General features: G+C 40.1%; 1 long non-coding RNA gene across 1 annotated transcript in view; it reads right to left on the minus strand.

Annotated features, from left to right (window-relative positions):
* Positions 1-2,058: 2,058 nt before the first annotated feature.
* Positions 2,059-14,035, minus strand: part of LOC113970345 — a 79,002-nt gene continuing 67,025 nt past the window's right edge. Inside the window, exon 4 of the long non-coding RNA XR_003535147.1 lies at positions 2,059-2,116. This is a non-coding gene — a long non-coding RNA (uncharacterized LOC113970345). The remainder of the gene's footprint in view (positions 2,117-14,035) is intronic.

Raw genomic sequence — 14,035 nt, forward strand, 5'->3', positions numbered from 1 at the left:
TAATACTGTTGAAGCTAAATGAGCCACAAAAACATTGCAGAGAGTAATGTATTACCATTTTTAGGAACATTGTGCATATGTTGGTCAAGACCCAGGAGGCTATATGGAATGAAACATCAGTAACAGCACTGAGCAAGTGCCAGTTAATTTAAGAAAAAGACTCAGCTATATCAAAGTCATTACCAGTTTTGCAAAGTCAGAGATGTAGATACCAACAGACTGTCACTGAGGAAAACAACATAAAGCAAAGGATAAATGCTTGTTCAGCCTCAACAAGCAGCTTTCAAAGCTATCTAGACAATCCAGTTATTTCAATGGGGAATGATTATTTGTGCCAACTATTGGCTGTAAGCAATTGTCTGTACGTTTTTACTTAATGCAGAAACGCATTAAGTGAATGTGTATTTTTTTGAGCACAGTCAGGCTGACGCAAGTATTGAGGGGCCGTCTACACCAGACATTGTAACAAACAATGAACAGCTTTATAGTCCCTGGGTCCTAAAAGACTTGGTGCAAACCTAGTTTGATGTAATAAACAAGAAAAGACACACATTTCTTTGCACGAGAAGTTTTATTTGTTTTAACAAAATACACAGTTTTTAACAGCAGCATCACTTAGGAGCCCTCCTACCTCCTGAATATTGCCCTTTCAGAAAAGAGTTCTGGAAGCCTGCTGATCTAAAACCACCCATGTATAGTCCAACAGACACACAAGCTTTGCCAAATCACACGTTCCTTCACTCTCGTCATGACTCTCCTGATTTCCACGGTGAAAGTGCCAATGCCATGGAGCTCTCCAGTGAGGGGTTAACAGTACAGACATGTGCTGTACGAGCTTCCCCATTTACTACTGTGACTGCAGAGCAGGTCTGAAAGGACAGCAGTCCCCTGCTATTCCAGGCCTAATGTTCTCAAACTGAAACTGCCCTTTTTGTCACTGCTGTGTGGCTGGATATGGAGCACAAGCAAAGCACTTGGTGCCACTGAACAAACAAGAGACCCAGCTGGTATCAGCACTCAAGACATTATCTTATTCCTCCCTAATTATTTCTAGGCACTGTCTGTATATAAGTCATGCTATACACAGCACCCTTTAAAAAAAATAAAAAGTCAGACCTATAAATAGCTCCCCATTACTCCCTTCTCCAAAAAGAATTCCATAACTATACAGCACACACATATATAGTTTTCCATCTGAAGCCCCATTACAAAGGCAAACTAATGGTTACACAGGCAGCAGGCATTAGCTTCTGCCTGAAATCTAGACATGCTCAGGTGCCTGAACACTTCAATCCCTTGAAGCTTTACTTACTTCACTAATTTCAGATCTACACTATCTCCAAGTTCTAGTTGACACCAGCTGGATCCCTTGTGTGAGAACAGAGGGGGAGGCAGCAACTGGACATCAACTGCATTGTCTTCCTCAGAGACTTAAGGAAAGTAACTTGGTGGAAAAAAAAAAGTGTAGATAATCCTCCACTTCGTATTTCCAGGCAGCTGGAAACCCAGCAGACAATGTAGCTGTTGCTTAACAAACACAGAAATCTACATTGTGTGCCAGGTTCATGCCCCAAACCTGGACAGTCTTCACATACAACTGATAAAAACCAGCTGTGTACATCACAGTTCACAGTGGCCATGAGGTCAGCCAAGGTGTTTCAATACCTTTCCTTTGCAGGAGAGATTTAAAGACTCTTCATTGAAAAAAGCGAAGTCCAACCATCTTCTTTGCTCAAATTTGCAAATATTCTCCTAGTTTTGACTGCTCCAAACCCCAATACTAGGCTACAGAAAAAAAGACTTGCTTTCCAACACACAACATCCAGGTATTTAATCTGATTCCCACCGTGAAGTAGATCCAACAGATATCCATTCTTTTATTTGGGGGCCACACCTCAGACATTAACTTGTTCGCACTGTAAACTTGTTCTGCACCCAGGAGGGAAGACACAAATCCAACAAAAAGTCTAGACAGAAGATATGAGATGTCATCAGAGACCCAGTAGCCAGATGTAGCTGCTGATTAGTAAAGACAGAATCTACACTGACTACTGAGCGACTGATGGGCAACTACAGGTTCTGGGTTGACCGATCCACAGCGTTAATCCAACACGACCTGCAGAAACAATCAGGAAAGAAAAAAAAAAATCAGTATATGAAAGAGTTCTGTAGATGAGCCTTTGTAAAGAAAGAATTTTCCACAGTTGGTATTACACAGATTTCTCATAGACAGTAAACAGAGAAGCGTGTTGCCAGAACAGTCACCTCAGGTATGCAATCATTAGCTTTTATAATTAACAAGCACTCAGTGTTCCTACATATTTATTCTGAAATAACCTGTTTCATCCCCATGTGTTAGTAAACACCTGCCCCCAAAAAGCAAACAGTATGAACCACTCAAAAATGTGAAGCAGAATAATAGCAGAACCAAAGTCACCTTAAGTTTCTCCTTAATCCTCCAACAATATTGTACAAAAAGCCACGGGGGAAAAAAAAAAGCCATGAATTATACAAAACCAGGCTGTTCTTTTGTCTGTAAGAAAGGGCATTCAGTAAATAAAAGTAAACTTACAGGCACAGAGGTAAACCTAAAATGGGGAAATATATCCCATGTTGCAGTGAGAAAAAGAGATACAAGTCCTACATGATTTAGCAGAGAGGACAGAAGATGCTTAGAGTTCACTCCTATTAGAAATCAGTACAGCATTTCAAGTCTTCACATAAGAACTCCCATTCATGGTGATTTGAAATTCTTTCATCTCTGTTGTCAAATGAAGGAATTCCAGCTCCTCTCTACCAGCTCAGGAACTGCTGCAGCATAGTGCAGCACATCTGAGAAAAATCCCAGTGGATACATGTCTAGCTTGGTCTTCCAGTGGTGGCTGAAATGTACTCCGGGTAACTCCTTGAAGTCTATGAGTGTTAAAATTTTACATTGCAAGAAATAAATCAGTATTGGTAAAAACAAACAAAAAATGCCCATCAAGTTAGAATACTCATTAAGTATTTCAAGTATTTGTTTAAATTAAATATTTATCTGGGAACTGGCAAGACTTTCAACTTTAATGAAGGTATTTTTTTTTTAACACAGAACCGTAACTAAGAACATTTTTTATGTATTTTTACATAATTTTTTTAGAGTACTTTTACCATCAATGTTTGATCAGATTATAGTAATACCATAAGTGATTCAAGACTGGTCTATTGGAAAGGAAATAACCAGAACAGCTTGCTGTCAAACACTTCTGGAAAAGAGTGGTAGCTGTTATGCTCCCATTGTAACACAAGCATGCATGCCCTGCTGAACTTTTCCACAGTACAGTTTCCCAAATAGCATTTATTAAACATGAATCAACAGTATTTAATCCCTATACAGTACCTATGCTAACCTCTAGAACTTGCACAACTGAGAGGTGTCTGCCAGGAACAGGGACATAACTCTGAGGCACAAGAACAGTGATACTGAAGCTGGGAATCAAATATGGACATTTCTCTCTGGGAGCTCTCCCCTCAGTGATTTGGACAATTCATTTACTGCAACCTGTCCACTTCTCCCTCCTTTTGGAAGCAATAATTTCACCCTTCTCTGGCTTCAGTCCTCCTCAAGACAAGCCAACATAACCAGTATTGCCACCCTGCTCCAGCCTAGGGATAAGCCATTCCCAACCTCAGAGCAAGCAACCCTCCCAGGTTCCCTCTCAGCCAGGACCTAGCAGTGTGCAGGAGGCGAGGGTCATCCCAGAAAGAGAGACAGAGCTTATCCACCACAGGCACTTCTGGCTGTGGCCACTCAGAGGAAACATGTCCCCTCTGGTCCTCAGTTAAACTGGTTCTGGGATAAGCCAGAGGAAGCACAGCCACTGCATCTTCAAGGAGAGGCCAAGAGACTCAGACAGCAGCTTTACAAGACCTTGGAGGTACAAGTGTTATTTTTAAATTAGTATTTTTTATTTTAATGAAAACACATTTGATCTATTACACTACGAACTATAACATTATTTGCGAGTTTTAGCCAGATCCCTCGCAACTATAAGAGGAGCAAGTGAGGTGAGGAGATGAGCAGAGCCTTGGACCAGACATTGCTCTCTGTTTAGGGCAGGTGATGCTCAGGGGCAGTTGCTGAGCAACATTTTGTAACAATCCCCAGACTTCTGAACTACTCCCAGACCACTGAGCTGCAGGGTGTGAATGTGCATCCAATTCCATCCCAGCCCAAACCAGGAAACAAGAGGAAAAGGTCCAACCCCCCAGATGACAAAGGGTTGGGTCACTTCAAATTCAGAGCTCTTGCAGGAAGGGAAAGGGAAGTTTGTGAACACCTCAGATGCAGGAGCTCTACACATGTAAGTAACCTGAAGCCTCAAGCTGTACGATAATCCTGGGCCATGGATGTTCAGACTCCACTGAGCAGTGCCTGAGTTTGATATTTGAGCAGAGAGGAGTCTCACCTTCATGAAAGCAAGAAATACCAATTTACTGAGAAAAAGCCACCACCTGTCATCTATAAAACCAACAGGCAAAACTTTTGGCACTGGTTAACCGTACTAATACAAAGGTTTATTGCCAAAAAGGCAAGAGGCAACTGAGCCCATCATTATATCACATAAAAATTAAAAAACAAACCCACTGGATGGGTGCTGTGTATCAAATACAAATGGCAGGTGACTAGAACACTTGTGAATCACCTCCTAACTGACTTGTACCTTCACTTGCTGAATCAAGATATGTTTAATATGATTGAATGCTCTTTAAGTACATCAGTCAAGGCAAGAAGCTTAACAGATACATAAGTCACCATACTTTTTCTGGTTTGAATAAAGCAATTAACTTTTAAAATCAAAGGTCTAGCTGTTGAAATGACAGGAAAGGGAACAAATAGGTTCTCAAGCAGCTCTGCTGTGAGAGTCACATCATGGGCTAACACATTCTAAGGACAGGGATGGCACTGACAAGCATTAAAATCTGTAATGAAAGTGGGAGAAAGTTATTCAGTATGAATACCAAGGTAGGTCAGGAAGGAGGAAGGGAAATACCAATTACTTGGGTTTCAAAAATAGTTCTTCCCATGAAATCACAGAATTTGGTTAATTTTTTTGTCCTGGGCAGCACTGCCACGGATGCCAAGTGAAGTGAACACAAACAGGTGTCATTTTACTAGTTTGTTTAGAATCCATATTGTGATACTTATAAGCGAGGAAGCTGGGTGCTTAAAAAAAAAAAAAAAAAGTCATTACCTGCATGTTGGCTTCAGTAACTTCCTAAACAAAAGCAAGCCAGCATATCTGAAAGTTCAGAGCTGACAGTTTCACTGAGATTTAATAAAGCCATCACCCAGGACGGCCAAAACACATAATTTAGTGCACTGGCACTGCAGTTGAAGAAATATTTCTCCATGCTTAATGCACAATACAATGGAATTTCAGCATTTACCAAGCATGCCAAGAACTTCTAATTACCTAATATGAACTTAGGCAAAGAGCCATTATGTCTTAAGTTCTGAATTCAGTAAAACAGATCAGTGCATTGTTTCAAGCGAGTAGGCACACAGTTTATAAAGGAAATGCATAATTGTGGAGTTCAGCTATGCATTGCAATGCACACAGCTTAATGAAATGGGAAAGTTAATCAAGGCAGTAACTTTTCCTTTTTTAAAAGCCCACAGTAATGATACAGAAGGTGAAACCAACATTAAATACAGGTGTCCAATTAAAACACATTCCCACACACATGAATTCCACTGCAGTTATTCAATTACGCCAGAGCCAGGGTATCTCTGCAGCAAAGCATGTTTTCAGTGATCCCAAGCTCCTGCATACCTCAGACCCTGTGACTGTAGTGGTCAAACCCATTCAGACCAGCTGATGGTCACTTGACTCCCCGCACTATTTATACATTGCTCTGTTAACTGAAGCTTCTGATTGGGCTGAATAGATTTATGAAAATCCTGCCCAAGACATTTTTTAAATTGCTTTGCCAGAGAACACTAGTATGAGCAAGCCTAGGGGAGGTATAGAGCTGGCACAGCCTTCCAAAACAACTTCCTAAAGGCAAAACCACTTGCATTCTCAAAGGCAAACTAACTAGTCTGTTTTTAAAATTTAATTGCTGATAACTGCAAACACAGTTACCTTTAACCAGGACCTATTTTTGTGTTGACTTCAGACATGGTCTTTGAAGGATTTGATATAAACAGATAAGAAACTGGCTTAGTTGCAAAAATCCATAAAGGATGCTGTAAATAATTATTCATGCATGCAAAAATCCACCAAAACCAAACTGTAGATCAACTCAAAATAAGTTTTACAGGCATAAATAAAATAGGTTGCATATGAAGTTAAGCAAACTGTTCACTAAAATTGATGAAATAACAAATAAATGAGCCTACAACTTTGAGGAGTGGCCCAAAACTTCCACAGAAGGGCATAAGCATGAGTTAAGGTTCCTAAGCTAGAGGGTTCTGTAACTAAGAAGGAATGAACTAAGTTTCTATAATACCTGCATTAGGACCACACTCTTCTGCAAATGAGTAACATTCAGTTTTCAGCTATTGTTAGTACGTGCTCATACTCCAGTGTATTTTAACTGTCCACTGCATGGTAATATAATATGAGAAACTGAATTAACTTATTCAACAAACCACAATTTTATGAGCAGTAAGGCAATTTTATATAAAGACGGCAAACAGTGCCAGTGAAGTTTCTGTTTAGGCCCACAGTGTTAAGCAAACACCTTGCCAGAGGATTCCAGCTCAGGTTTTTACAAGACATATGGAAGGTAGAGTTGTGTATTGGAGAGAAACACCCACAGCCAGATCTGCTTGCGTGGACACAAACCCAGTGTTTCTAAGCGTGAGGCAGGGTTACAGTGCAGGGGACTGCCAAAGCACAAAGAGGTGGGAAGGGAAAGTGAAAAAATCACTTTCCCCCCCACAACCTGTGTGCCCTGGGTTCCTCTCTTTACCCCAGAGCTCAGCAGGGCTGAGTCAGGGACAGTCAGAGCCCCCGTGCCAGGGCAGCAGGTTTGCCAGACTCACTGCACACGGGCATTACGGACACGCATCAGGGTACGGAACATAAACAGAACAGACAACCCACCCAGCCATTTAATTTAAGCCATTTAGCTGGTGCTCCCAGCATATCAATATTGTTGTAGTAGAGACACTAAGAATTCAACAGCTGTCAAAGAATTATTTTATCCATTCCTTAGCTAGCTTAATTCTCTTTTTCTAAACAGCGCGCGTGCACCTTGCGACAGCACACCCCCAGCATGCCAAATACTAACAATTTGACTAGCAATGCAGCTGAAACATGACTGGAAACTAAATGGGTTAATCACAAAATACTCTATATTTATTGCAAATATGATTCAGCTGAGGTTAAGACTAAATGCTCCTAAATCCTGATGCTGGCTGAAGTTACTCAAACGAGCCTCTCTAAATACCCCCTACAGCACATTATTTTGATGGCTGGGCTTTGAAAGCCCTGCTATGTCCTTACCATGCAATTCAATTCAACCTGCCATGCAGTTCAAGCTCATATAGTACTACCCTGTCTGTGTGGAAAACAGGGGCCCTCATCTTTTATAACACTTATTTATTCATGCTGGATACCTACGTGCAGAAAATATCAGGGAAGAAAAATACCAACATGAAATGGCAACCACCTAAATGTGACAGCATGCCAGGGATGAGGCAAGTTTGATCCAGAAGTCAGGTGGCAACAACTGAGTGGCAACAATTCCCAAGACTAATTCCCAGCACTGACAGTATGATCCTTCTGTATACTTCTCAAGGACCTACTTTAAAGATAATTACTCTTGTAAGTGCAGTTAGTACTTACTTCAGAGGAGAACAGCATTCATGTTACTTGAACTTTGCAAAATAAGGCACTTGATTAGCCAATTATGGAGATGATGTTACAAAGCCACCTGGTGCTGTATCACACCCTAATATGCAATAGGAGGGTGGTGAATGTAAATTCGTTTACTGTCCTGTTTCCCCACCATCTCCTCCTACTTGCCTTCCTCTGAAGTCAACTCAACTTGACATGATAAACACACCCTCCCCCCTTTCAGCCCAGTGCAGTATGAAGCTTAACATATTTCTGCTGAGAACTTAATGTTACTTAATCACAAAACTGTTCTATAGGGAAAGCAACTCTGGCCCCCAAGCAGACCTGAGTAAGCTGGGGAAAGAAAATATAGTAACTACCTAGATATGTGTTTTAAACCAATTATTTGTAAGCCCATAAATCTGGACTATAGGCATGATTTGGACATTGTTTTGCCTTATAAATCAGAGGTACTCACTTAGTCCCTCCAAGACAAGCAGTTGACACCTTCCTTCCCTTGGGAAATGATAGAATCATCCCAACAGACAGAACAAGTCTACCCAAGGTGTCACACCTGTTATCTTAGACAGGAGTATGTTTTACTCTGGAAACACAAGGGACAAGAAAAGTTACACATGTTAAGAAGGTGTGACTGTTACATTATCCACGTGTAAATTAAGAAAATGCAGAGTCCACAACTGCAATGAAAACACAGGAATGGTTTTAAAGTGGACATTGAAAAAAATCATTAGGGGAACATGAAAGCCTTCAGAAGCCTGGAAATCTGAGTAACACCCAGACTACTGTGCAGATGCAGTTAAGGTCATCAGAAAATTTGAAATTAAACCAGAATTGGTATTGTGGATCAAGTATTCTCCAAATTACTTAGAAGATGAAGCTCCTTACAGTGACAAAAAATAAGGCTCCCAATTCTTCAAGTGTTAAGAAATCTTTACAAGAGACATCTGAAAGCCAGGGACACACTTTATCTTGCCTGAAGATTATCACATGACAACAGCATGCTACTGTGCCACAGAGACCTAAATGCGTATGTTTGTTTATCCCACAGCTCACATGACTTTGCTTCCTTTAGACCATAAATGGTGAAGAGAAATATGTCCAACAGGTACAATGTACTAAGAAGCTTCCCAAAATAGACATCTATTCTACAGAACCAGGGGTAATATTTACTGATATTAAATCTGCATCATGAAGTAATAGACACCAGCAAGTCACACGCAGGTTACAAACACCAATTCACACAGCCCTAGATAGGCAATATTCTATATTTAACTTTAGAGAAAGCAGAAATAGTGATGTGTAAGGGACAGTGGCATCAATGCTTTTAAAGTTACTAAACTTATTCCAAATTGGTACTCCCAGGCATGTTGTGGAAGAAGTCACTCAGATCTAGTTTTACAAGTCAACCAGAAGAAGAGTTTTAAAATAAACAGAGAAGTGAGGGTCCCTAGGGAAACAAGAAGATTGTGTCTTATAGAAACAACCATTTTAAACAAAGATCCACTGCTCCCATCCCCATAAATAGATATACAGACACATATACATGCTTGCAGTAGAGGGATTAGGTAAACATGGACAAACAAGTGCATTGATGGGGGAGATAGATGGCTGTCAGTAATACTTTATTTTCTTTAAGCAGAAAGACCTGCTTGGATCTGGGACTGTACAGCAGGGGCCACCAGCTGAGTTGTGTAATGAGGTTATTAACATTTGAGTGACACATATAAGTCAAAGCCAGACCACCCTCTCATCATACAGACAATTAAGAGGGAGACAAAACAAGTGGCTGTATCCATCAGTGCAAAAGCACTTTGTACCTACTGAGTGCTAATCAGTAAACTTGTAGAAAATATCACAACTATGCTAAAAAGGCACAAAAATCTGGGATATGTCTTAAGAAATGCTGATAATATTACTACTGCTGATAAATTAAAGGCTACTTGTTGCATACAAAGGTGACTTTGCTGTGGTTTAGCACCCTAATACTAGAAGAGGGAGATAAATGGGCTTCTGACAAAAAGCCATAAAACCACAAAGTTAACAGGTCAAAAAATGTATGTGACCACATCAGAGTGTGAGGATTTAACTTTTACTTTATCCCTTTCTCAAAAAGGGAAATGCGGAACCTGGAAGAGAAGAACGAGCTTGTGGAAATATTTTGTGCAAGTGATATAACTCCCATGAAACAGAACAGAGGAGGCAACAGCTGGAGAAGCATCTTCTCACAATAGATACAGTCTCCAGACTCTTTTAGCCACTCAGAATCTTGCCAAGATTATCCTTTAGTTTTTCCACAATATGAACTGGTTTTAGACCATCTCCAAGGAAAATATAAAAATTAAAGACTGTTGTTGTGCAAAAGGTAACTGGAAAGAAACGAAAAGTTAACTCACTCAAGTATCCAATTATTTGGGATACCTCAAGAATCTCAGGAATATTCAAAAATTCAAAAATATATCCAGGACAAACAGGAAGCAATATTGTCCTTCACCAAGATGACCTTAGAATGAAGAAGGCAAATTTATTCACAGCAGGCAATGACTATTATGACAGGAATTCACAATACTGAGAAAAAGAATAAGGACTAGCATACCAGTGGGTTTGAAAAAGAACTCTTGAAGGGAAATCCTGAATAGTACAGAATATCAGTAATATTTAATCTTGTATGGATTGCTAATAGGTTCAGGCTCTGACAGAACATCAGACTACAGCAACCACAAGGTGGTCTCGGTTTTGAACTGTATAATAAACAATATCTGCTACAAAGTTTTGAGATTAACACCCTGCTAGTATGGTATGTGTGGTGGTGGACAGTAATTAAACTCATTCTGCAATTGGAGAAGGTCTCAGAGCTGTGAACACTGTATTACAACAGCAGTTCTTAACTGGAGCTTCTCATGAGGACTCCTGACCTGGTCCAAATAAGCACTAATTCAGTGAAATGCCCATGGTACACACAGAAAGGAACACAGCTGCCAAGTGGAGAATTCCACTGAGAAGCCATTATTCCTGGTTCCTAACACATACCAGTTCAACTCAAACCAGACTGTGACTACAGGCCGTGTTATGGAAACAGGCTATACCTGCCCTATTTCATGCAGTTTGATTTACTGCAGTGCCCACTCATTAGTCGTCACTACATTCAGCTGCTTAACGGGACATCTATCCTAAAAGTAAGTATTATCTATTCCTACTTCTAAAAATGTCATTGCAGAGCAGGAACAAGTCCTGAGTACTCCTCTAGGAAGTTTTATGAGTTCTGTGGGATTGTTTGCTTTTTTTATTCTGAGTAATTTTAAGGTATTCAACTACTGCATTAGCCACAGTACACTAGAGTAAACAAGAGAGACTCAACTTTCTGCCCAAAAGGGCTTTTTCATTATCAGAGAATCGGCATGAAAAGATGATGGCAGAGTATACTCTAAAGGTAGAGATCTGAAGACCAAATATCCAAGCAGGACAGTGGGAATGATCAGCCAAACCAAAAATATTTGCTTATATCTGAACAGTGTAAGCATTTCAAAAGCACAAAACTCAAAACTAACTGAAGTAATTATTAATAAACAGAAGATGCAGAGCAACCATTTCACATGTGTCTGCATCAGTATTGTGAGTGAAGATTACACTTCAGAATGGAGATTTTTTTCCCCACAAGTGAGGTGGTCTCCATCTCTCTACAGCTGCAAGACACACTGACATAAGTATGTCAGTACACATTTTGTTGGTTTAAAAAGAAATACATCAGTAGCAACCTCTGCAATAAGCACAAAAGACAATGGGCAGAGAGTTCTAAATTAATTCACATAGTTTATCTAAAAATAAGGTTACCTAAACAAGGAAAGTAATGTTCACTGCAAAATACTGTACAACAGTCAGGAATGTGTCAGGTCCATTACTGCAATTAAATTTAATTTTTGAAGCAAAGCCTTTAGAACTACATTCCTATTACAGGTCAAGATGACATTAAGAGAACTTAAACGTGGCCATATTAAAATCAGATCTCACACTGCAAACTTTTATTAATATCAGATGAAAGAAAGAAAAAGCAAATATTGTCTTCATAGCATAACAGCTGTTTCAAATTTGAAATGTTATTAAAGCACGTTTTAAAAACACCAGGTAGATTTACTGATAAACTGTTTGGTAAAATCTAGTTATAGCTGATATTTGGTAATGCACAGCAGTAGCACAGGAACTACTATCAAATAGCCAGCCTCATTCATCTTCGCTCTTTTCTAAAAGTGAGGAGGGGAAGCCCAAACAAAAACACGTGCATGGATACTTGTGATAGGCAGCAAGGACGACAGCCACTGTTTGACTTCCCATCATATGTCTGCTAATGGCATGATCAGCCTCACAATAAGTCTCACTTCTTCTTATCTGTCTGCCCATAAGAGAGAGTCACAACTACTGCTGTGAACATGTGTAGTAATTCAAGAAACAATTCCTTTTCCTGTCAAAAGTTGTAAGGAAGGCCAAATACCTCACTAATAAAGCAGAGTCACTCATTTACAAGCTTTAGAGCTATGGATAACACAGCTTTTATTGTTTCACTTTAATTGTTTTCTACCTATACAGCGGAGTTAGCACTGCGAATAATGCAGATTTCCAGATAAGAGACCTGAGTTCTGTGCTCCGACACATGTTCAAAGCATTTTCCCATCATCTGATAGTAGCTTTTTCTTCTAAATGAAGTGTATGCTGCCATTTGGAGACTTGCTTTGCCATCCCACTGCAGCAGCCTTCTAAAGGCTCCTAAGGGAAACATCTCCCTTTTTTGGCAGAACGCCTCACACAGCACCACTGGGTAACTGATGGGGAAATCCAATGCACTGTAAGAATTCAAACTTCGGCACAAGGTAACAATCAGATGGCAGAGCTGCACATATCAATAAAGCAGAAGAAGTGTATTAAAAACAATCTTTATGGAGATAATGACACTCAGAGCCCAGATCCTGGGGTACGTAACGATGAGCAGTACATGCACAAAAAAGAAATCCACAGTATAAGGCAGGAAGACTATGGTGAAGTTGTTAAAAAATAAGTCATTCTAAATAGACAGAGATTCAAAATACAAGCTAAACATTTTCAGTGAAAGTAATCCGACATCTCAAAAGAGACTTTTAGTAATTGATGCCTTCAAGAAAACTTTCTCAGCTAAAGCCATATATTAAACCCCAGGAGGTGCAGCACAAGTGTTTTCTTACCATATTTTGCCACAAGAGCAGGGAAATAACACAACAGGTTCTAATGGGTTTAACTGCTTTCAGTACTAAAATGTGATGAAGAACTAAACGTGGCCTAAAATTTGTCAGAAGCTGTTTCTAACTACATCTGGCTGATGTACCACCAGTGCAGCAGTGATCAGTCAGATACATAGACACTCTATTGGAAATTCTCCTGGAAAATAACTGGGCACTTAATCTCAAGAGCAAGAAGTGCAAATTGTGAGGGAAGATGTAGATCAAAGCAAACAAGCATTCCCCATCCAGCACTGCTTGAGTTCTGTTAGTGGCAGGACAGAGGAGTGCAAAGGTCACTTTCACAGTTGATGTGGGTTTCCTTTAAGATGCCTGGAAAATGACTATGTTGACCACATCCACATTCTGAAATACTTTTTTGAGAACTCCTAACGAAGCTTCAGCCAAAGGAACAGGAACTGACTCATTTGTACAGCACCCATCCCCTGCACAGTCACTCTCAGATGTGTGCCCGAGGTGCACGTGGGCAGGGGTAAAAGCAGTCAAAGTTCACATTGTACTTGTGAGACTTCAGTTTGGGATTTTGCACTGACACACCATGCTCTGCACGAAGGTGTGTTCACGTGCATCCTCATCACTGTAGCCTGCCACTCCCTGTCAGTGTCAGCTCTACTGTTTCTGTTTCTGAACAGAAATTTATGCACAGAGCTGAAGGCTGCAAGCTGAGCTCAAGACCATGAGCTGTCTGCAGTATTTTACTATTTGCAACTCAAACTGGCCATGAACAAAGAGATAAAGATAAATAAGCTGTCATGTTATTACGACCTCTGTGTAGAGTGGGGGGGAAAACCTAACAAGTGTACCCTTTGAAATGGACTTGACTGTACATACTGTGTGTGAATCAACTCACTCTTGGTTATGTTTTACTGCAAGATAAAACAGTTCTGAAAGCAAAACCTGAAGGATCCAACAAATCATTCCAAT

This window comes from Neopelma chrysocephalum, unplaced genomic scaffold (genome assembly GCF_003984885.1).
Source record: "Neopelma chrysocephalum unplaced genomic scaffold, ASM398488v2 Primary Assembly neopelma1_76, whole genome shotgun sequence".
NCBI lineage: Eukaryota > Metazoa > Chordata > Aves > Passeriformes > Pipridae > Neopelma > Neopelma chrysocephalum.